The following is a 25,665-nucleotide window of genomic DNA, read 5'->3' on the forward strand; positions in this document are numbered from 1 at the left end:
ATCCAGAGCGACTTACAAGAGCAATTAGGGTTAAGTGCTTTGCTCAAGTGCACATCGATAGATTTTTCACCTAGTTATCTAAGTGATTCAAACCAGCAACCTTTCAGTTACTAGCCTTAACCGCTATTTTCTCTTTATGTTTGTTAGCTAGCTAGCCAGCCAGGGAATCTCCTTGATGGACAAATGGAGAAAATAAATTGGCACAAAGTCAAGTCAGCTACAGAGCTAGTCAAGGCTGCAGTCACAGCTAAGCTACAGCTCTATGTGGAATAGGGGGTTAAAGCTTGAGGGGCGCCCAATGCATGAGGCAGGTCATCCCAAGTACACACCCATTCAATACACACTCATTCAGTACACACGCACGCACGTACATCGCTGCCTACATTTTATTCCCTATATGGTTTTTAAATGAGCCCATTACTTTCAATCAATATGATATTTCAACGTTATGGGCTCTTGATTGACAGGTCCACCTTCACTAAGGTCCGCCAGTCGACACTTTTGATCCGAGAGATCAACCAGGTTCAAACCACTCAGTCACTCCAATTCAACATGGAGCCTGCCTTCAGAGCATCACAGCACATTAACCCTGAGTGGCTCCACAAAGACTTGTGATCCACTCGACCACTCCTCATTACGACTGACAAGAGCAGGAAGTCAAAGACAGTGGAAGAGGCATTTAAATACGAAGACGGACAGCTAAAATATACATGGTGTACCTAAAATTAGCTTTCTATTTTAATGCATCTTGGCTTTTAAGGTTGTGCCTATTTACTCATGGTGCTTCATTTGCCATTGGACTAACAATGTCACTCATTATCATCTGGCTCATGAGATCTAACAGTTGAGCAAAAAAATAAAGACTCAGTTTGCAGATTTTTTGGTTGATAATTATTACCTGCTTTAAGTGCTGTCTAAAAATAGCAATTCAAAGCAGCAACCTTTTGGTTGCTGGCCTAATGCGCTTAACCGCTAGGCTATCTGCACTGTATGTTTCTTAGTTGGCCAGCCAACCAGTTTTAGAGGAAGGATTCCATACATTTCTCAAATTAACTGCCAATATGCCAACATTCCAAACAATGCATACACGAGCTAAAATCAGTTAACGATAGACAAGTTGTAAATGCAACAGGTACTGATATTGTATCATATAATAGCCCTTATAGCTTCCCAAGAAAACAAAACATTTAGACATTTATGGTCTGTTCACATACATTTTAGAGGCTAATTATACAGAACATATTTTATTAAACCTGTTCAAACTATTTATAATTAATTATACGACAATATTTTAGGATGAAAATAATTATATTACACAATTTCTGATAAATCACATGCCTTACTTTTATTTTCTTGCATAAGAAAAATCTGGATTATGCCTCCACTGCCATTCATTCCAATTAGACTGGTTTGGATTTCTCCCTGACTAATACGGCTGCCATTTTCACCCATTCTGGAACATTGAGGGTTTATGACATAGATGCGGTAAAGGGGTCAACGGAACGCAGACCATTACCATGACCAGATTGGCGCACACTCAACAGATCTGTTCTAACAAAGTGTATATTCCTCAAATACGTCATGATTTATGTATTGTAACGGGCCCACAATGTGGATACTTAAGTCCGATTTTGATATATTTGGCTGTTTTCGCTGCATAAGATTTAGAAGTTGTCCCTTTTCAGGTTTAGAAGAAGTGACTGCTAAATGCTACCTCCTGTTTGTACAAGCTGGTTATCATAGCTAGCATACAGAACTCAGTGGTGGTAGTCGAAGACGTTTTTAACTGTAATGCAGTTGATTAGTGATGATGATATTAATGTGTTGTGGTTGACATCCATACAAGCATTATACTCATTTTTACCTCAACGTAGTGTGAAATCAACATCGTGATGATGCAGAAACCATTTCAAATGCTTGTGCAACATTAAATGATGATTCATTTACATTTAGAAGCTGATATACAGTACAGTGCATTCGGAAAGTATTCAGACCCCTTCACTTTTTCCCACATTTTGTTGTTACAGCCTTATTCTAAAATGTATTAAATGATTTATTTTCCTCATCAATCTACACGCAATACACACCATAATGACAAAGCGAAAAAAGGTTGGTAAATTGTTTGCACATTTATTAAAAATTAAAAACAGAAATACTCAATGGAGAAAAAAAAAACTTGGCACAGAGTCAAGTCAGCTACGGAGCTAGTCAAGGCTGCAGTCACAGCTAAGCTACAGCTCTATGTGGAATAGGGGGTTAAAGCTTGAGGGGCGCCCAATGCATGAGGCAGGTCATCCCATGGGCCGGAGAGCCCAAGTGCACACACATTCAGTACACACGCACGCACCTACACAACTGCATACATTTTGGTTTTAAAATGAGCCCATTACTTTCAATCAATATGATATTTCAACGTTATGGGCTCTTGATTGTCAGGTCCACCTTCACTAAGGTCCGCCAGTCGACACTTCTGATCTGAGAGATCAACAAGGTTCAAACCACTCTCTGTTCAGAGCATCACAGCACATTACCCTGAGTGGCTCCACAAAGACATGTGATCCACTCAACCACTCCTCATTAAGACTGACAAGGGCAGGGAGTCAAAGACAGCGGAAAAGGCATTTAAATATGAAGACGGACAGCCAAAATATACATGGTGTACCTATAATTAGCTTTCTATTTTGACGCATCTTGGCTTTAAGGTTGTGCCTATTTACTCATGTTGCTTCATTTGCCATTGGGTTGACAGTGTCACTCATTATCATCATTCTTGTGACATCTGACAGTTGAGCAACAAAAAAAAAGACTTTCAGTATACTGATTATATTAAGGTTGATAATTGTCAACTACTTGAAGTGCTGTCTAGTTTCGTATCTAAAAATAAGAAAGGCTACACACAATAGTAAGTATGATCTAAAACACCCACCTTAACAACACAAACAGCTCTAGTACATACAGTATGTTGTGCCTGATACAGTTTTAGTCTAGATATAAAACCTTGACCTTTACCGTCGTTGTCCGATGAAAACCTAATCTCCAAAGCAGAAACTTTTAAAGGTGCAACATGCAGAAATCGCTGCTGCCATTTTCTGGTTGTTAGAATAGTTAGCCTAATTTAAGTTTGAGACAAAACAAGCAGTCTTTGTGCAGTCTTTGTGTAGAGAATTACTGTACCATCGAAAGCTGTGAAATATATTTTCCACAACGCAAAATATTGTATTTTTAGCAGGTTGAAGCTGGTGTACAAAACCAAAAGGAAAAGAAATAGCGCACATAGAACAGATCTAGCACTTCTTAGACTTGCTTTCAATGAGAATGACAGATCTATAGACTAAAATGTCTATGTGAATTTGGTGGGGTCACCCAAAAAGTTACATACTGTATTGCATATTTAACGAACATACAATTATTCAACTTTAGAAGCTATTTTGAATAAATGTTTTTGGTCCTAGAGTCATGAAATGTTCAGAGTACATTGAGAGGAGTTACCGTTTTCAATGAATGTCAAAAAATATTACATTGGCAAAAATGTAGTTACAAGATTTTTTATCAGACAGCGACAATAGAGTACTTCCAAGCAGCTGCAGACAGTACCTGCGAAACAGAAAATACATTGTAGTCGGAGGGGTCTTTAGATGGTGGAGGATGAATGGCTATGTAAACAAACACTGGATGGAGACTGATTACTCTTTCGCAGATTTAATGATGAACTGACCACAGTTAGACCCATGCATTAACTCCACTACTTCCTGTTCCTCCTAAAACAATTAACAATATCTGACCAGCCTGAATACAGTAGATTAGTTACTAGGTAGATAATTAATGAATATTACAATTCACAACAACTGATTTTCCACATTTCAGAACTGTATAACAGTGACTTCCTCATAAAATAGCCCCACACCATTTATCCTCAGTTTGTATTTAGGTTGGTCTTGGAATTAAATCGGATCTAAAGTCAACGTTTTCAGTCTGAATCTCCTAACACACACACACACACACAACAGACCTCTACTCTGCTCTGTGACACTTGATGCTATCACCACATAGAAGGCGGATGCTCACAAAGGCCTTTCAATAGAAGCCACCTTTGCCTTAAAACTCTGCGCTTACGGAGCTAAAAGCTTTACACGTCAGCGTCACACGCTGGCAAGATTGGACGCTCGACAAGGAGGAGAGAAAAAGGTTCACTCATTTCTCTCCTCCTTATCGAAGGTCCAAATCCAAAGCAGTGGTATCGGATGATATTGGAAAGGAGATGAGGGAATGAGTGAGAGAAGCATTGATAGAAATGAACAGAAATAAACAGCAGAGTGACAGAGAATAAAGGAAAAAAAGAGCATTCTGAGATAAGGACTGAATAAAGCAAGAGAGGTAGAGAGTGAAATAGTGTGAGATCGTGAGCATAGAGCGAGACAGAGGGAAACAGCTAGTGATAACAAGAGGAAAAATGTGGTTTGTGCGACCCTATTTCTCTCAGGTTATTTACGCTGTATTGGGGGTGTCTAACATTTCATACGTCATCACAATCACTATACCTCTCTGTCTGCGTAATTATAAAAGGTTGCTGCTATTCTCACATGGTTAGCCAAGCTGCTTCCATTTGTTTGTCTGCTTATGTGGGAATAGATAGTGTTATTAGAGTGGGGTCTGTTCCTGCTTCGCCCATCTGGAACAACAGCTGGTGAGGCTCACGGAGAAAAGGAAAAAAGGAAATTTAGAGAAAAAAAATGAAGATTGATGTTAGAGAAATGCCCAGAGGCATTTGTTCCTGTGATTTTCTGACAAGGCCATCTTCCTTTTTTGAGAAAATAAATGGGAGAATAAAAGTAGCTATTCTAAAACACCGTGACAATGTTAAAGCTTTTATAACCCATTTACCACAATGTATTAAAGATGAACTACGCAGAAATGTCTCCGCCATTTCCTGGTTGCTAAAATTCGACAAGTTCACCTATTTCCAGTTTATGTGACAAAACAAGCAAGTATAGTGTAGCGAATCATTGTACCATCTAAACTGCTGTGAAATATCTTTTCCATAATCAAAAATATTGTATTTTCAGATTTTTAAAGCTGGTGTACAAAACCGAAAGTAAAAGACGCAGAACAGATCTACTGCTTTATGTTTTCTTAATAATTTATTCCCTATTGCTTGCATGTGTACTGTAATATTTGCATTGTGTTTGTTTGTTTCTTCAGTATTGTTAGTGTCTTAGTTATTCAATACATACATTCAAATGTTCCCATGAGAACACTGCAAAAACTCCTGACAATGTAAACATTCTTCAATGGCGGGAGAAGCAAAGGCAAAAGATGTCTGTGATCCAGAGTGTGTTCTGTGATTCACATAGGGACAAACCAAGCATGAGAAGGCTGCTTCTTATTCTCACACCCCTACTCTGTCCCACTGCTAGCTAACATGCTAATCCACACCTCATCAAATTGCTAATCTTTAACGAGGTCAAATAGCATCATTAGAGATTACCCTCGTAGTTAACCCTTTCAGAACCTGTCCCTCACTCCCTGCACATGGAGTCCTCTATGACAGAATGTTTCTCAACACATTCACTCAGGATTCTGTCAGTGTGAGAGTCAAATCAAATCAAATTTGATTGGTTACAAACACATATTTACCAGATGTTATTGCGGGTGTAGCGAAACGCTTGTGTTGGTTGCTAGCTCAAAGTGCATTAGTATTTAACAATTCACAACAATACACACATCTAAAAGTAAAAGAATGGAATTAAGATATATAAAAAATATTAGGATGAGCAATGTCTGAGTGGCGTTGACTAAAATACAGTATATGCAGTGCCTCCATTTGGAAGACCCATTTGCGACCAAGCTTTAACTTCCTGACTGATGTCTTTAGATGTCGCTTCAATATATCCACATAATTTTCCGTCCTCATGATGCCATCTATTTTGTGAAGTGCACCAGAGCCTCCTGCAGCAAAGCACCCCCACAACATGATGCTGCCACCCCCGTGCTTCACGTTTGGGATGGTGTTCTTCGACTTGCAAGTCTCCCCCTTTTTCCTCCAAACATAATGATGGTCATCAGTGGACATTTCTCAAAAAAGTACGATCTTTGTCCCCATGTGCAGTTGCAAACCGTAGTCTGGCTTTTTTATGGTCGTTTTGGAGCAGTGGCTTCTTCCTTGCTGAGCGGCTTTTCAGGTTATGTCGATATAGGACTCGTTTTACTGTGGATATAGATACTTTGTACCTGTTTTGTCCAGCATCTTCACAAGATCCGGTTGTTCTGGGATTGATTTGCACTTTCGCACCAAAGTATGTTCATCTCTAGGAGACAGAATGTGTCTCCTTCCTGAGGGGTATGACGGCTGCGTGGTCCCATGGTGTTTATATTTGCGTACTATTGTTTGTAAAGATGAACATGGTACCTTCAGGCATTTGGAAATTGCTCCCAAGGATGAACCAGACTTGTGGAGGTCTGCAATTCTTTTTCTGAGGTCTTGGCTGATTTCTTTAGATTTTCCCATGATGTCAAGCAAAGAGGAACCGAGTTTGAAGGTAGACCTTGAAATACATCCACAGGTACACCTCCAATTGACTCAAATGATGTCAATTAGCCTATCAGAAGCTTCTAAAGCCATGACATAATTTTCTGGAATTTTCCAAGCTGTTTAAAGGCACAGTCAACTTAGTGTATGTAATCTTTCAACCCACTGGACTTGTGAGACAGTGAATTATAAGTGAAATAATCTGTCTTTAAACAATTGTTGGAAAAATTACTTGTGTCATGCAGAAAGTAGATGTCCTAACTGACTTGCCAAAACTATAGTTTGTTCCGACTTCAACTGTTCATAGGGCAGCAGCCTATAAGGTGCAGGGTTGTAGCCGGCTAGTGATGGCAATTTAACAGTCTGATGGCCTTGAGATAGAAGCTGTTTTTCAGTCTGTCGGTCCCAGCTTTGATGCACCTGTACTGACCACACCTTCTGGGTGATAGCGGGGTTAACAGGCCGTGACTCAGGTGGTTGATATCCTTGATAATCTTTGTGGCCTTCAGGTGCTGTAGGTGTCCTGGAGGGCAGGCAGTTTGCCCTCTGTAATGTGTTGAGCAGACTGCACCACCCTCTGGAGAGTTTTGGGCGGCGCAGTTGACGTACCAGGCGGTGATACAGCCCAACAGGATGCTCTCAATTGTACACCGGTTTTAGGGGCCAAGCCAAATTTCTTCTGCGTGGGTGGACCATTTCAGATTATAAGGGATGTGTATGCCGTAGAAGTTTAAGCTTTTCACCTACTCCACTGTGGTCCTGTCGATGTCAATAGAGGCGTGCTCTCTCTGTTGTCTCCTGAAGTCCACGATCAGCTCCTTCGTTTTGTTGACGTTGAGGGAGAAGTTATTGACCTGGCACCACTCTGCCAGGGCCCTCACCACCTCCCTGTAGGCTGTCTCGTCATTGTTGGTAATCAGGCCTACTACTGTTGTGTTGTCTGCAAACTTGGTGATTGAGTTTGAGGCGTGCATGGCGATGCAGTCATGGGTGAACAGGGAGTACAGGAGGGCGCTGAGTATGCACCCTTGTGGGTCTCCTGTTTTGAGAATCAGCATTGTTGAGGTGTTGTCTCCAGGACCCAGATGCACAGGGCGGGGTTCAGATCCAGGTCCCTGAGCTTAATGATGAGCATGGAGGGTACTATGGTGTTGAAGGTATAGCTATAGTCAATGAACAGCATTCGTACATAGGTATTCCTTTTCTCCAGATGGGATAGGGCAGTGTACAGTGCAATGTCGATTGCATCATCTGCGGCTCTATTGGGGAGGTATGCAAATTTAAATGGGTCTAGGGTGTCAGGTAAGGTGGAGGTAATATGATTGTTAACTAGCCTCTCAGAGCACTTCATGATGACAGAAGTGAGTGCTATGGGGCGATAGTCATTTATTTCAGTTACCTTTGCTTTCTTGGGTACAGGAACAATGGTGGATATCTTAAAGCAAGTGGGGACAGCAGACTGGGATAGGGAGAAATTGAATATGTCCATAAACACTCCAGCCAGCTGGTGTGCGCATGCTCAGAGGACGCAGCTAGGGATACCGTCTGGGCCGGCAGCCTTGCGACGGTTAACATGCTTAAACGTCTTACTCATGTTGGCCACAGAGAACGAGAGCCCACAGTCCTTGGGAGAGGACCACATCGGTGGCACTGTGTTATCCTCAAAGCGGGCGAAGAAGGTGTTTAGCTTGTCCGGGAGCAAGACGTTGGTGTCCGTGACTTGGCTGGTTTTACCCTTTGTAATCAGTGATTGTCTGTAGACCCTGGCACATATGTCTCGTGTCTGAGCCGTTGAATTCTGCCTGTTTGATTTCCTCATGGAGGGAATAATTACACTGTTTGTATTCAACCATATTGCCGTGGTTAAATGAGGTGTTTTTTCCTTTCAGATTTGCGCAATAGCTGCCATCTATCCACGGTTTTTGGTTTGGGTAGGTTTTAATAGTCACAGTGGGAACAACATCCCCTATACACTTCCTGATGAACTCAGCCACCGTGTCCATGTATACATCAATGTTATTCTCAGATGCAAACAGGAACATTTCCCAGTCCATGTGATAAAAACAATCTTGAAGCATGGATTCTGATTTGTCAGACCAGTGTCGAATAGACCTTAGCACGGTTACTTCTTGTTTGAGTTTCTGCCTATAGGAAGGGAGGAGCAGAAGGGAATCGTGATCTGATTTGCAGAAAGGAGGGTGGGGCGGGGCAAGGCGGGGCGGGCCTTGTAGCCATCCCGGAAGTTAGAGTAACAATGGTTGTTTTTGTAGTGTGAGTACTACAAGCACAAAAAGGACTTGAGTTCCTGTGTTATCACAATCACACCATTAGTAGTTAATCATGAAACATACATCACTGCCTTTCTTCTTCCCGGAGAGTTCTTTATTCCTGTCTCTGCAATGTACTGAGAACCCAGCTGGCTGTATGGACGGGGACAGTATATCCGGAGAGAGCCATGACTCCGTGAAACAGTATGTTACAATCCCTGATGTGTCTCTGGAAAGAGATCCTAGCTCTGAGCTTGTCTACTTTATTGTCCAGGGACTGAACATTAGAGAGTAAAATATTCGGAAGCGTTGGATGGTGGGCTAGCCATCCTGAGTCGGACTAGAAGTCCACTCTGAATACTTCTCCGCCAGCGCCGTCTTGGAGTAGCCTCCTGGATAAGTTCAATTGACCTGGTGGGTGTTTGAGCAAAGGATCCAATTCGGGAAAGTCGTATTTTTGGTCGTAATGCTGGTGTGTTACCGCCACTCTGATATCCAAAAGTTTTTTCAGGCTGTATGTAATAACACAAAAAACATTTTGGGCTAGTAACGTAAAAAAGCTAGGAGCTAGAAGCAGAACTCCCATGTTGATGCCATTTTACAGTGTGTCTTATCCACTGCTGGAATCCACTGCTGGCCAGTCCAGGGTGTCTGGATTGGAGTCACGTGGGCAGGCTGGCTTTCAAACAGACAGGAGTGAGGCAGCTAAATGACCAAAGCTACTAAATGACTAAAGCTGCTAAATGGCCAACACTGCTAAATGACCAAGCTGCTAAATGACCAAAACTGCTAAATTACCAAATCTGCTAAATGTCCAAAACTTCTGAATGACCAAAACTGCTACACTAAATGACCAAATCTTTACAGGCCACAGGTAACTTTTCAGGGGGCCCGGAGTCACGTGTGGGAGAAAAGTTGTGAGTAATAGAAGTAGAAGAGGGGAGTTTATGAGAGCATGGAGAAGGATGTAAAAGACGTCGGAGTGTATGAGAGTTATTGACTTATATTGCACCCGTTACTGGAATGGTTGTTCCAGTTAAGATGCTTAAGGTATTCTCATATTTTAATTTTCTGAATCCTGGCACTCATTTTCTGAATGCAGTTTGCGGGTGAATACAAATTTAAAATGTTGGATATCCCCACTCTGGCTGCATTCTAATAGGAATTACACATCACTTTTAAAGCCAGCTTAATGCGACTTGTAAACGATGAGTTTCAGGCCACTATATTAGGATAAAACTAGGCCGTATTAAATATGTATTGTATTAAACGTCATGAACAGTCAAAATCATGTTTTTTTAATGAAATTGAATAATATTTGGATGAAACCAGATCAAAGTAGGATGACCAAAGTATGAAAAATGACTGTTGCTTCTACATTGATAAATTTGATCATAAAGTTACTGGTCCCCTCCCTCATCTCAAACACTTGGATTCAGGAATTTTAATGCACCAATGGTAACATGATATTTTCTTAACTAACTTAAATGAAGTTCCGCAATTTAACAAACATCGGAGAAGGCGCGTTTGCACAGAAGAGTGGTTTATATAACTAGATAGCTACTCTACTGGTGACAACATTTGACTGTAGGTTGTCAGCAAATATAACAAAAAATGTACACTATTCATCTATGGCAAAGATACTTATGTTTCCCCTATCATCTGTGTCTGGTGTTAGCTAGTTACTGGCTAGCTAGGTCTTCAGCCAGCATGGAACAAAAGGGAACAGCATGGAACAAAAGAATCGTTCAAAACTCTGACGTAGTTGTCATGTCAACACATCCGTCAGTGCTGCTGTGAATTGCATCACAAGAGGCATGTCAAACAGGAGATGTATAAAAAAATATATACATCATTGATGCAATTTCAATGTTCGAATTGCTTCGTATATCACCAAATTAGCTTGAGTTTTTCACTGCAATGCTGCTCAATGCATCCAAGTTTGTTGACATAGGCATTTCAAAGAGCTGTCAGTCAAGGCAAACTCATGAATATAAGCTCCCCGCCCACTCAGCCTGTCTTTTCAAACTTCTTGGTAGCTAGACATGAGAGAAGATGTTATTTTTCACCAATTTCAAGAATTTCTATCTGCAAAAAAATATTACGGTGATATTTTAGTCACGCAAAAGGCTATTTTAATGGGAATCCAAATGACTGTTCTGGACCTTTAAACAAATTTCATTTGAATGACAATATATTCACTTAGAATCTCAATTGGTGAACACCACAGCATTGAAAATGAATGAATGCAACAACCATGTCTCTGTCACTAGCAAACACAGTCAAGTGTGGTACTAGTACTGTAGCTCTAAAATTCACCTCAAAGGAAATATGCAAATAAGGTCCCGGAGGGTCAAAACATTTCTGGTTTGGGATTTTTGTTCTTCAAAGAACCATCCCATTTATGGTTCTTCAGAGACTCTATAATGGTTTACATATGGCATCGCTCTCAAGAACCTTATTTGGTTCCAACTTGCAGCTTTATTTTTAAGAGTGCAGAGATGAAGAAAGATGCACACCATGATCCACGAGTGCACTCATGAGACAATCCAGAACCAAGTCTCTGATTGCAGTTGCATGAGGAGAGCCCTTGTGTGTATTATTTGGAAAACATCAGTACACTATGCTCCCACCTACCTACCTACCTCCCTACCTACTTACTTACTTAACGCAATGGGACCACTATCAAAACTTCAGAGGAAGGCTTTGAAGCTAGCTTGTGGTTTCATTTCAAGAGCGAAGTGCTTTTATGTGACAATATACAGTACATGTTGGGCTCTGAGATATTTTCCAAAAAAGGCTTATTGTATGCACCGCAGGAGCTCTATCATCAGAGAAAGAATATCTATTGATGAAGAAGTCTCTAAAAAATGTTATTGTGTAAACGCAGATGGAAAAGAAAGAAGTGAAAAGTGAACAAGGAATTGAATGATATCAAATCCAGGCAGTAGTAGTTAGGAGGTTTGGTAAGTGATGGAGACAGAATAAAGACCGATGCTCAAAAAAACAAATTATATTCAATTCATGACTCTAAGTTTATTTCTTCATGTGACTAGTCAATGGCCTTCTTCTGGAAATACATACACAGCAATAGTTGCCTTACTGCTTCATGCCTTGTAGATTATAAAACAGATTACCATAAGAAATGCACACACACAGAGGATTAAAAATATCCAAGTAACGTGTGAGGCTGGATGGGTGAATGCCAACTCAGACAGTCTGGGAAGTGAAACGCAATTTAATGATGAACTCACCCTGAAAGAACCTTCAGTCTGTCAATCACTTGACCCACTGTACTGTATGGGAATTTGACTGCTAAAGCCCCGGCACTAGCCCTATAATGAGATCTCTGAAAATGATTGAATTATTCTGATGGTATTCAGCAGGCTAGCGCTTAGGGCGCAGACACCCCTCAACGATAAGCTGTAGAGAGGAGACTAACCTACTGGGATGATTCTACAGGTACAATGTGACGAATGAGGATGGACTATTCACTCAGGATCTAGCAGGTCTTCCTAATAATGGGTGGAGCTAGATTGGACTGCTAGGCATTCATTTGTTCTGTAGCCATATGGGTCTGGACAAAACTAGGGCACTATATAGCAGGGGCGCAACTTTCACTGGGGATGGGGGGGACATGTCCCCAGTGAAAGAAATTGCATTTTTGTTCGCCCCAGTTTTATTATTGGAATGTGATACAAAAACAATGGGGCAACGGTGTGCTTTAGGACCATGTGGACGACTCTGAGCGGTCGGGTAGGCTGTTTGGAGGGTTTATCTGACAGGAAAATAATAATAATAATAAAAAAATACAAATAAATGTGATGTCCCCCCCACTTCTAAAAGTTACGCCCCTGCTATATAGGGAATAGGGTGGGACATGAATTTCATATCATGGACAGGACAACATTTATATCATTGTGCTCTGAATATCAAACCATGACAAATATCCATATATCCACAATACATTCACCCTTACTTAATGAAGGATGACTGAGTCCATGATAGCAACATAGTCTTATATTCATGAGATCATATTCAAAGCTCAAAGAGCCCTCTGCATCCTCCGACAGTACTATATTTGCATTCTACCCAGTTATAGGGCAGTATCACTGAACAAGTAATTGGAAACTGGAATTGCTTTTCAAATTGTTTCAACTTTCATTGACTGACCTAATTAGCACCATGATTACATTTGTTGGAGAGATCACTATCTAAGTGTTGTGACTAATTCAGAGGACTATTTTAAACGCATGTCTCTAATTAGCGCCATTTGCATAATGGGTCTGCTTGATTACTTAATTATGTTGGTAATCTCTAACGATGCTATTGTCATGTGTCTTTGACAGTACAGCAAAATAATAACGATAGAGACAAATACACCCTGCGCTACTGTTTGCTTAACAGACAAAGCAATGCATTACATACAAATAATGGCTTTCTACTACCTTTCCTTGTGCAAGGTTATAATCCATGGAGATATTGGATAGGATTTTTCAATCTCAGAGTGAGAAGGATGCTGAATCAAAACAACAAAGGGCCTGAAATTGCACTGAAGGATAGGAATGTGGATCACACACACACACGCACACACACGTGCACACACACACACACACACACACACACACACACACACACACACACACACACACACACACACACACACACACACACACACACACACACACACACGATTTAATGCAATTTTCTTAGATCCTCCTACACACTTAATAACTTCAGATGCCGGTATTGATATCCAGGAGAGCGGCTTAGCGGACCACATTACCTGAGATCAAATGCTGATAATATTGTGTGTGTGTGTATGTGTGTGTGTGAGACAGAGAGCACATAAGTCATTGGAGATGCTAGGAGGAGGATCATTTGATGATGTTCTCAATTATTTCTGGATGCAATATGCTAATGGTTTGTTATATATCTATTGCAATCAATGTGAACACTTGCATCCATTTCCCATAATACCAGTGGATCATAGCCATATTCATCAACTGAGTCAATGTGCTTGTGGAGCAAAAATGGCGTATTGCTTTAAATACTCATTTGAACAGGGGAAATTAACAATTAAGGAGCAATATGGCACCTGGCATCTAATAGAACAATAACCACTAAGCACCTTGGTTTCATCTGATGTCAAAACAGAGAGAAAATCAATAGGGAGAATGGAGTCTTGTTTACACACGTCACCTGATGGACTGTGGCATACTGCAAGATGTCAACAAGCTATTGATATCCCAGAGAAAATTGCTGTGCTAAGCGAAGGGAAATTAAATCATGGGACAATTTTGTTCCACTTTAGAATGGTGATGTTTTGAACAGCCAGATGGTTGGGCTTTTTCATAGGTTTTAAAGGGAACCTACTATGCAGACGGAATGAAATGAGTGAGGCAACTGCTATGCTTAAACCCTCACCCACCCACACATGCACGTACACACACACACGCTCCCACGCACGCACGCACTCACACATTATCATAGTCATAGCTCTACCATTCACAGCCCCCAGCTGGCTCTCATTACCACTGAATGTGCACAGCACATCCATGTCTGACTTCCCTAGCTGCCTCCATATCCTTACCCCCATGATACTTCTCCACTCTTCCCCCATGGACACAGGGCTCTGGTCAAAAGTTATATTTGGAATAGGGTGCCATTTGGAACACATCCTCATTCCCTGTTAGCCCTGGCTTTCTGGAGCCCTTTAAGAGCATTGTAGAGGGTTCACAAACTGAATCAACCTCATGGACAGCTACTAATTCCAATCACTACAGTAGTCATAGCATACTACATCAGTCCAAACACTAGATTCAAGTGAGTCTACTTCCTGCACTCCCCTGAGGCTAATCATCATCAGGAACACAGTTCAAAACAACATCCTGTGGAGTAAAATCAACGATCACTACCCCAATAAACTTTCACTGGGCTAGAGTGAACCATTGGGAGAGGGCAGAAAAGGTTTGCTTCCTGGACGTGCTTAAAGACAAACACATCTCCCTTCTCTCCTTCTCTCCCATTGAATGAACCTCTGTTTTCCTGGTGGTAGACTCTGGAAATTGAGGTCATGATCCTCATAAGTGTGCAGAGATATCTTACTCAGGGAGCACCTCTATTTCAGAAATACTGCAAGTGCCGTATGTATCAAATATTTCAGAATAGGAGTGCTGATCTAGGATCAGGTCTTCCCTGCCAATGTAACCTTTTTCATTATGATCTAAAAGGCTAAACTGATCCTAAAACAGCACTCCTACTCTGAGACGCTTGATACATTTGTCCCCAGAAGGTAAAGTGCAAATCTCTTAGTATTGGAGTATCTTAGCTCGTGATTGCAATGTGCATGGTGAACGCTACAGAATAGAGATATAGCGGGACATGGTGACAGAGGGTGAACGTCTATGGGCACAGCTGTGTGACCAACCTTGAAGACATGGTGTGATTCTGTGACACAGTGAGGTGTACAGAGATGACACGGTGTGACACCCCAATGGAGAACAGGCAGATTAACTAGAAAGGAAGAACCCTAACACTATAACACACTGTCTCTATCTGTCACACTCCCGCCACTCCCTCTCAAACCAATACAGACAGGCAGTGAAACACACTAGATCTAGTGGAAAGTGTGAAAGGAAAGAGCGAGGAGATGTTATGAAACCATGATAAACCCGGTCTAGTGGAAAACCCTTGAATAGTAGTGGGTCTGACTAACAACAAACTCTTAGTCTTTGTCTCAAATGGCAGTCTATTCCCTAGTTTGTGCACTGAATTTGACCAGTGTCCTGATCAAAAATAGTGCACTGAGTGTACAAAACATTAGGAACACTTTCTAATATTGCGTTGCACTCCCTTTTGCCTTCAGAACAGCCTCAATTCGTTTGGTCATGGACTCTACAAGGTGTAGAAAGCATTCCATAGGGATGCTGGCCTGTGTTGACTTCAATGCTTCCCACAGTTGTGTCAAGTTGGCTGGATGTCCTTTGGGTGGTGGACCATTCTTGATACACACAAGAAACCTTTGAGCGTGAAAAACACAGCAGCGTTGCAGCTCTTGACACACTCAAACCGGTGCATCTGGCACCTACTAGCATACTCTGAACAGAACCAATCAGAACAGCTGAGTCCAACAGAACCAGTCAGAAAAGATGAGTCCAACAGAACCAATCAGAAAAGCTGAGTCCAACAGAACCAGCCAACAGAACCAGTCAGAACAGCTGAGTCCAACAGAACCAGTCAGAAAAGCTGAGTCCAACAGAACCAGCCAACAGAACCAGTCAGAACATATGAGTCCAACAGAACAGTCAGAACAGCTCAGTATAACAGAACCAGTCAGAACAGCTGAGTGCAAAAGAACCAGCCAACAGAACCAGTTAGAACAGCTTTGTCCAACAGAACCAGTTAGAACAGCTAAGTCCAACAGAACCATTCAGAAAAGCTGAGTCCAACAGAACCAGTCAGAACAGCTGCGTCTAACAGAACCAGTCAGAACATACGAGTCCAACAGAATCAGTCAAAACAGCTGAGTCCAACAGAACCAGTCAGAAAAGCTGAGTCCAACAGAACCAGTTAGAACAGCTGAGTCCAACAGAACTAGTCAGAACAGATGAGTCCAGTGGTAGAGCCAGCATGGAGCTGACCTAGATGGGAAAAATCCTCCTTCAATCGGGTCCCAGAGGTCATCTGGGGAGCCAGGCAGGGCATTATCTGCCTCAGTGCTTCTCTGCAGCATCTGTCGGCCTTCACCACCTGCTCTGGAGGGCCACAGACCTCTCATCTGCCTCCTTGTTGGTTTGTTTGTTGTTCTTTCCCAGACTCTTTAAATATCACACAGCCACATAGCCATGTCCGATATGTGCTTGAGGAACATGGATCAAGTCCTTTGCTTTTACTATGCCTAGAATCATTGTATTTAGGTGGAACCCTTTGTAAAATATTGAGCTCTTTGTTGTAGCAAATGCTTTACTGAGTACTCTCTTACAACCAAATATCAAAAGTACAATTTGGTTGTGAAGACCCAGCTCTCAGCATCCAAAATTCAGCAGATTCCCCTAAACGTCACTAAATAAATCTGTTTCAAAGGGACATAATGGAATGAGCTCTATATTAACTCTCTCATATAACAACATCACAAAGAAATATTGAGATTTAAAATATTTACTAAATCCTTCAATAAAGCCAACTATTTTAGGTAAGAGATGAAGTTATTGGTGTATTCCAATGGCCAGGCTCAGAGGGATTGAGACAGGCTCAAAAAAGGATGGAGATAGAGGTAGAGAAAGGCAGGAATAAATATATCCAAATAGAATGAAGACAACACATCTGAAATAGAGATGAATGTGAGTGTGTTGAAGTCAAAGACACTGAGATGTCACCATTATTTTAGCTTTGTGTAGTCAGAGTCAGAAACCATCTTTGTCTCCATTAGGACACAGGAGTGAGACACGTGGATTGTCAACTTCAAATACAGACAGAACACACACACAGACAGGGAAGTCACTGTCAGCACCCAAACCAGACAGAGCGCACAGACATGTCATGAAGACACATTGTCATCATCAACGCTTGTTACAGCAACGTAAATGGTGAGTTGTGTTGTGTGTGACTGTCAAAACAAGTTAGCGCGTTACTGTGTCACAAATGTTGTCATTATTCACTCCACATATTCCCAAAATATCACAAGCAATGGTGTGTGTGTGTGTGTACTGTATGTGTGTGTGCGTGCGTGTGTGTTCGCATTTGTGCGTACAGGCGTGTGCTTAACTTGTTTGTTTTGCCCAATCATTTCTCTAGCATTTTACAAACATAATACAATCCAGAGTGTGAAAGGATGTATATGTTGAGACTGTTGAGTAGTCACTGTCTAGTTGTACTCAAGCCCGAGGGTAAGTCTTTGACACTAATTACGACTTTGTTTCCTGCAAGCAAATATGATACATTGAGAAAAGTAAATACATTGGAAAAGCTTGTGCAACTGAAGTGAGACAAATCATTCTCTAAAATGACATTCAGTCTGATCTTGGAAGGGATGCTACTGAAATAGTCTGTGAAATTGATTCCATGAAGTGAATCCCGATATAATCAGCTGCATGGATAAAATAATGTGCACATCGATATACAATGAAAGAGCAATAGAAGCAAACACACTCACACTCACTCTCACCAGAATATGTTATCTTTGTATTACAGTAGTCTGGTATACAGTAGTCTGGTATATTTGTTCTAATTAGAGATAAGTGTACAGTTATTATGTCTGGATGGTCCTTGGTGCAGAAATGTACTCCTGCAGAAATTGGAGTTGTCCGTGGGTCTGATAAAGGGTTATCATGCAATGCCCTAACGTTGAACTGTCCTTGGTCTTGAAAAGAATGTCACAAAAGCGCTGTCCAAGGTCCTGAAATGGGCTTTATCACTAAATCACTGTCTATGGTCCTGAAATAGTTTTTCACAAAATCAGTGTCGATTGTCCTGAACTGTCAATGATTGAAAGTACCTTATCACAAAACCAGTCCATGGTCCTGAAATTCGCTTCCTCGCTTAATTACTGTCTCTATGGTTAGCCAAAGTTAGCACTTGGTGTGCAATCCATATACATCATATAATTCAGTGTTTTATTTAATTTGATGGTGCAAATTAACCTACATGCCCACATACCATAATTGCATACATCCATATAAGCAAAACTGCAGATTTCCTAATAAAATGCAAAGGTGGTCTTCATTGATATATCCTTTAAACAATGTAAACTACGCTTTGGTCCTATTATTGCTCAAACAATTTCTATTTGGTGCAAAATTGAAAAACAATGTAACTGGGAATCAAAATGGCATGCCCATACTCCAATATTTCACAATAATACCTTGCGATCTGGAGGGTGCCCCTTTTCATCACCCCAATGATCCAAATGTGGAACCCGTAACCTTACCGATATCCTGAACAATTATGGTTTCTGAACATTCCAAGATTTTAAAGATACATACACAATACCAGTCAACTCATTTTTTTTCTATATTTACAATTTATGTCAGCTAAGCTGTCCTTTTGGGAAATTCAACTACCGCACCATCCAATGATGGGTTTTATAAATGATCTGGGCTCCTGAATGGACTGATCTCTATAATATAAAAATAACTTTTGGAAAGCTCATATTCTGAGCTAGCCATTAAACAAGTATGGTCCACAGATCTAATTGAATCTGAACAACCCTTTAACTGGAAGAGACTATGGTAAAATATGACCTTGTCATCCCGTCTTCCGAAGCATTCATTTATACATTTTAAGTTTGTTCACAGACTGTATCGAACACCAAGGAAACGTTTTACCATGATATTGAACCCCAACTCCCAACTGTTCACTGTGTCCCCTAAATTAGGAAGGCACATTTCTTCACATGATGTGGGAGTGCCCTGCAGTTAAATGCTTCTGGGGCAAAATTACAAAATTCTCAATGCATAATTTAAATATTCAATGCTTTGCATATATTATGTTAATTAACTACAATAGCTCCTTGAATAAGGTGAGAAATGGGTTGGGGTTATGCATTTCTTTGATTGTTTTTTTGTACCTGTAACCCCCCCCCCTGATAAAAAATGTTAAATGACCAAATTGGATGGTCTCTTGCCAGTTGGGTTTCTGTTTAAGATTCAGGGAATCTGTGAGCAAGGGGAAATAACTTTGAATCATAACTATTTCCAAGCAAGGACAGATAATGTGTGATATACTGTAAATGTATTGGCACACATAAAGGCAATTCACTAAGTGTACTGTGATTTATTGGGTATTTGGTGTGTATACATCCCTGGTCCCATGCTGGTGGATATGGGAGAAATATAACTATTTGAAAAATGACACCAGTCACAACCCAATGATAATAGAGAAGAGAGTAAATTAGGTCTGAAGGATGAAGAAGACTAAAACTCACTGCAAATATGATTTCTCTTTCTCCAAAACTCATTTAGGAATCATCCCAAGAGTGGATTTGGGGATACAGAATAGAGAGAAAGAAGGAAAGAAAGAGATTATGTGCAATGCCTAATTTGCCAGGCCCAAAATGAATGGAGCGTGACATGGCGCTTTCAGTTACTCTTTTCTTTCACACTCATACACACACACACACACACACACACACACACACACACACACACACACACACACACACACACACACACACACACACACACACACACACACACACACACACACACACACTTACTCAGCAGGGGCAAGAGCAAATAAAAAAATAAAGCGACAGAGAGAGAGTTGATATTGCTGTCGGGTAGATATAGAGTAGGCCTATCATCAATATTGTGGGGCTCTACTCTGATCACATTCAAAAGAGAAGAGAAAGATGCAGTGTGCTTTAGCTCCAGATAGATGGGGGTAAGTGTGGGGTCAACCTTATAAAGAGCCACGAAGACAGACAGATGAGACATACTGTCCTAAACAGAGAGGTGAAATCATGGGGGGGGATGATTCAGTCACTCCCCGTAATGCAGCACAAAATTGACTGCTGTTGTCCACAGTCGACAACAGCAATATCAAAACTGAGTGACAACTTGCCTTTTTCAGTAGTGTCTATTCAGAAGCTCTTTTGCAATAGTATGTGGATAAGCTTAACCAGAAGTAAGCGTTACGCTATTGAGTTACCACCTTCAGCATACACAATCATTAAAAACAAACTATAAAACTAACATGGGAAGCTCTGGATAAGAGTGTCTTTCTAAATTATATTAACGAACTAATGAAATGTCATTTGTTCTAAAAACCACTATTTCATCAGCAATCCTCACACACAATTGAGTCCCAATGTGTCACAAACGGCTCATTTAAGTGGAGAATTATAACTCAAATGGTTCCACATAATTGGCCCTGAAAAGTCGCTCAGTCCGGTCCAATTCTTCAGATACGGGTTTAATTGGATAGAATATGATTACTAAGTGAGATATCCTTTCACTTATCAAATTAACAGCTAAGAAAAGGGGACCTCGAGGTACATAACGGTAAAAAAGAAGCAGAATGGGTAAGCTGTTTATCTCTTCAAAAGGAGAATGGAGCTAAGAAGAGGAACGCCTCATTGAGAGAAACATTTTTTTTTGACTCATTTATAATCCAACCACTCATTAAGATATGAGTGGAGTGCAAAATATGGGAGTTTGTTTTCATAATAAGGAATGATTTATTTATGGGAGATTGCCATACATAGACAATGGAGCCAGAGCCAATAGAAGGTCAAAAAGAGTGGCTGAGAATGAGCAATAAAAAAATTAAAAAAATATATATTTGTCACATGCACCGAACTCAACTTTACTGTGAAATGCTTACTTATGAGCCCTTTCCCAACAATGCAGAGTTAAAAAGTAACAAAAGATTATCAAAAAAGAAAGGAAATAGTAACACAATAAAATAACAATAACGAGACTATATACAAAGAATATATCAGTACCGAGTCAATGTGCAGAGGTACGATGTAGCTGTGGTAATATGTACATGTAGGTAGGGGTAACAGTGACTAGGCAATCAGGATAGATAATAAACAGAGTAGCAACAGAATATATGAAGAGTGTGAAAGTGTGTCTATGTGGGAGTGTGAGTGTGGTGTCAATATGTGTGTGTGTGTGTGTGTGTGTGTGTGTCAGTGCAGTATGTGTGAGTGTGTGGGTGGAGTCCAGAGAGTGTGCATAGAGCCAGTGCAAGAATGTCACTGCAAAGAAAAAGGGAGTCAATGCAAAAAGTCTGGGTAGCCATTTGATTAACTGTTCAGCAGTCTTATGGCTTGGGGATAGAAGCTGTTCAGGAGCCTTTTAATCACAGATTTGGCACTCTGGTACTGCTTGCCGTGAGGAAGCAGAGAGAACAGTCTATGACTTGGGTGGCCGGTGTCTTTGACAACAGGAATGACAGAACAATCTGTGCGTCCCAAGTGACACCCTATCCCCTATATAGTATATAGTGCACTATATAGGGCCCTATGTGCCTTGGATCAAAAGTTGTGCACACTTGATAAGGAATAGGGTCCCATTTAGGATGCACACACTCACTAATATCAAGCTCTAAAGCCCAAGGAGATGAAGTAAAGAATATTCAACAATCAAAATGAAGAACTACTGAATAATTGATAACTACATTGCAGTGAAGGACTTCATAAACCAGAGGCTAAACTCACAGGCCCTGCTTTCCCACCAAACCTCAGAATGTGATTTCATGACGTATTTAATTTGATTCTGTTCACCATGATGTGTAACTGGGAACTCAGGTAACAGAAGTGAAAACAGCTTCCTATCCCATATGCATGCCACCATCCTTGAAGCCCTGAGTTCCTTTTCATGGACTCAGATATTGGTTACTTGTGGCCAATCCTTTAAGAGATCAGACAGTTATGTTGAAAGACTCTTTGATTCCTGTCCCACACACCCTGCAGCTTTGATGACATGGGGATCTGAGGAAGGAGCATTTTCATGGATACAGAATATACTGACAGAGTTAGAAGCCTTAACCTTTTCAATGGCTACATGGGATAAAACAACAACAATATTCTGAATACACCCCCCTAAACCCAACTGGCTGGGTTGAAAACAAATCAATTTGGGTTATATGGTAACCCAGCGCTGGATAAATATTGGACACAACATACACTGGACTATTTTGACCCAGCCAGTTGGGTTGTGTGCAGTGTCCCTGAACAGTACACACAAACACAACACACACACACACACACACACACACACACACACACACACACACAATCATGGACAAGGCATGCAAGTACAGTTGAAGTCGGAAGTTTACATACACTTAGGTTGGAGTCATTAAAACTCATTTTTCAACCACTCCACAAATTTCTTGTTAACAAGCTATAGTTTTGGCAAGTCGGTTAGGACATCTAATTTGTGCATGACACAATTGTTCACAGACAGATTATTTCATTGTAACACAATTCCAGTGGGTCAGAAGTTTACATACACTAAGTTGACTGCGCCTTTAAACAGCTTGGAAAATTCCAGAAAAGGATGTCAAAGTTGTGGCAAAATGGCTTCAGCACAACAAAGTTAAGGTATTGGAGTGGCCATCACAAAGCCCTGACCTCAATCCTATCGAACATTTGTGGGCAGAACTGAAAAAGTGTGTGCGAGCAAGGAGGCCTACAAACCTGACTCAGTTACACCAGCTGTCAGGAGGAATGGGACAAAATTCACCCAACTTATTGTGGGAAGCTTGTGGAAGGCTCCCCGAAACGTTTGACCCAAGTTAAACAATTTAAAGGAAATGGTACCAAATTCTAATTGAGTGTATGTAAACTTCTGACCTACTGGGAATGTGATGAAAGAAATAAAAGCTGAAATAAATCATTCTCTCAACTATTATTCTGACATTTCACATTCTTAAAATAAAGTGGCGATCCTAACTGACCTAAAACAAGGAATTTTTACTTGGATTAAATGTCAGGAATTGTGAAAAACTGTGTTTAAATGTATTTATTTGGCTAAAGTGTATGTAAACTTCCGACTTCAACTGTATGTCAACAGGACATTCCTGTCAGAGGTATTATTCATGATGAGAGCCACGGTATCTTCACATATGAGCTATCATATTTTTCAGTTTTCATTTATAGTGAGGCTGGCTGGGCCCAGATAACAGGGGAGCTGCCTAGAGGGCAGACACAACAACTGCAGGAAGTAATGCAGCCTCATCATAACGTCCAGCAGGAGACGTGTCAGAGGTATTTTTTTTATCAATATGGCAGAAATACCTTTCAACACCTACAGAGGGTACATACATCTTATTGATAGATTATGATACCTATACAGCATTTTGGAGTTGGCTGTTATTATGTAAACAGTAAAACCTATAGCTACTATCACTACAAATATGCCAAATCACAATCTAATTTAGACCAAATCACAACAACCACATAGCAACACCTCTCTACAGTGTACCTACACTACTGCAATCACAACAAAGAGATTGACTACAAGTGTGAACCACACAAACAGACCATGACTGGCGAGGGGAGGGGGTGAAGGGAATAAGGACCATCCCTAATAGCCTTTAAAAGCTGTGTCGAAATGGATTGCCTTCAACAGAAAGACCATGCACGGACGCATTGTTTAAGTACCATTAGTCCACAGGGTAGCCTATGCGCGTGCATTGTATTGCCAATTATTTTCTCACTCATTTCTTCATCTAATCCACAATAATGCACTCTGAAAGAAATGTGGATGTAATTGGCTCGAGCGCCGGTTTATTTTCCGCGGAGCTAAACTGTATCCGTGCAACAGCCTGGATACCCTATATGTCATATGGTGCATATTTAATAAAGTGAGCAATAGACTTTGGATCTGCTGTATTTATTATCGGGACCATGGTAGAATTACAGAGAACCGTACTTACATTCTTACATCAGAAGTGTTATCCTTTACCATCTTCATGCGGCGACTTGGTTGTTGTTGATCAGAAGGAAACTCAATATACTGTACCAACCTGCATGTGTTTTTGATTAGTTTTCATTGAGTTGGCCTATTACCAAGTATTATTGTGCAAAACCTTCAAACAACCTTCAAATGCATCAGGCCTATACTGTAATAAACGCAATATTCCCTCACAAAATAATACATCAGCCACAGGTGCATATTTCTGTACCACCTTGCTTTTTATTGCAAATACACAGGCACTAAAGGTGTGACAACTAATCCACTCATTATATACCTGCAAAGGGAGAATGTCTTTTCATCCTCGTTGAAACAGAAAACAAAAAAGCATTGACCCAAGAATCAAAACACTCCTCGTCCACTCAGCACCATCTATGAAAAATGATACTTCCAAAAATACTTGACACTGATATCTGCAAAAGTATAATAAATCGAAAAAATGAAAGAAACACAAAAAGAAACAAACCTGTGATCAGTGAGCTGCAAGAAAAGTTTCAAGTTAAAACGTCATCAGGTTTAAAAATGACTCCTTTAAAGAAAAGAGGACCAAAATAAAAGCAAAGGCTTGGTCAGTGAGCACCGAGACACCAAAATCACAAAACTCGTATAAACAACACTGCAAAATACAAAGCAAAGCATAGCAACAGCAAAAGTCGACAGAAACAAAAAAATAAAAATGTTTGAAAACCACCAGTAAAACCACATTAGAAAAATATTAGACTGACAACCCGCTTGGTTGAAAAACCAGTTTCATGATTTCACAAGACTGCAAGCACGAATCTCCAGTGCCCGATGCAAACCGTTACCCATCTCGGTACACATGATTCAGAATCACTGCATGCTAAAAACTTGAAGCCTGGATGGAAAAACGCTAAAAACCACCACTTCAAATATCATCTTAAACACCAGCAAAAGGAGGAAAAATAAAAAGAGTAATTAAAAAGACAAAAAATGCTTAGAAAAAGCCATTGGAAATGTACTCACCGAGCGGGAGTAAAATGTTGCAATAAAAATGTGATATGGCACAAAATACAGTATGGCGGTGCAAGCCCGAAATGATGTGCTTTTCTCTAGATCTCAGCCTCCGGTTCTGTCATGTGACTCAGAATCAGCCCGACATCCAGCAATGAGCGACTAGCGAAGAACAGCTGAAGCCGAATACTCTCCGAACGGCTCGCTGCTCTCCAAAAGTAAAAGAGGTAGTCCTTATCATTCTACAGTTATGACTGAGCTGGTTGTGTTTTTTCTTCTAGATTTTTTTTTCTTTTTAAAGATGCAGCGCTCACTGGATGTCAGAGGCTACGTAACATCAAGGCTGTTCTTTCAACTTCTGGTTGCTTCCTTCACTACCTAGCAGTCATTTGGACGTGATTGTTGCTGTATCCCAGCGATGTGTAATGCCAAGTAGGTCTACTGTATGATATTGGCTATTTTCGTTTGGTAT

The 25,665-nt window shown here is 40.7% G+C and overlaps 1 protein-coding gene across 4 annotated transcripts in view; it reads right to left on the reverse strand.

The window, feature by feature from the left end:
* The window catches only part of LOC115130314 (RNA-binding Raly-like protein), a 151,471-nt gene extending 126,057 nt beyond the window's left edge, over nt 1-25,414 (reverse strand). For 2 of the 4 annotated variants that reach the window (XM_029661322.2, XM_029661320.2), the window contains exon 1: nt 24,499-25,414. The gene's annotated coding sequence lies outside the window, so the exon portion shown is untranslated. The remainder of the gene's footprint in view (nt 1-24,498) is intronic. The other 2 variants (XM_029661321.2, XM_065019481.1) reach the window with 2 other exon arrangements.
* Nucleotides 25,415-25,665: the final 251 nt, after the last annotated feature.

The sequence above is a fragment of the Oncorhynchus nerka genome, linkage group LG6, assembly GCF_034236695.1.
Source record: "Oncorhynchus nerka isolate Pitt River linkage group LG6, Oner_Uvic_2.0, whole genome shotgun sequence".
Lineage (NCBI taxonomy): Eukaryota > Metazoa > Chordata > Actinopteri > Salmoniformes > Salmonidae > Oncorhynchus > Oncorhynchus nerka.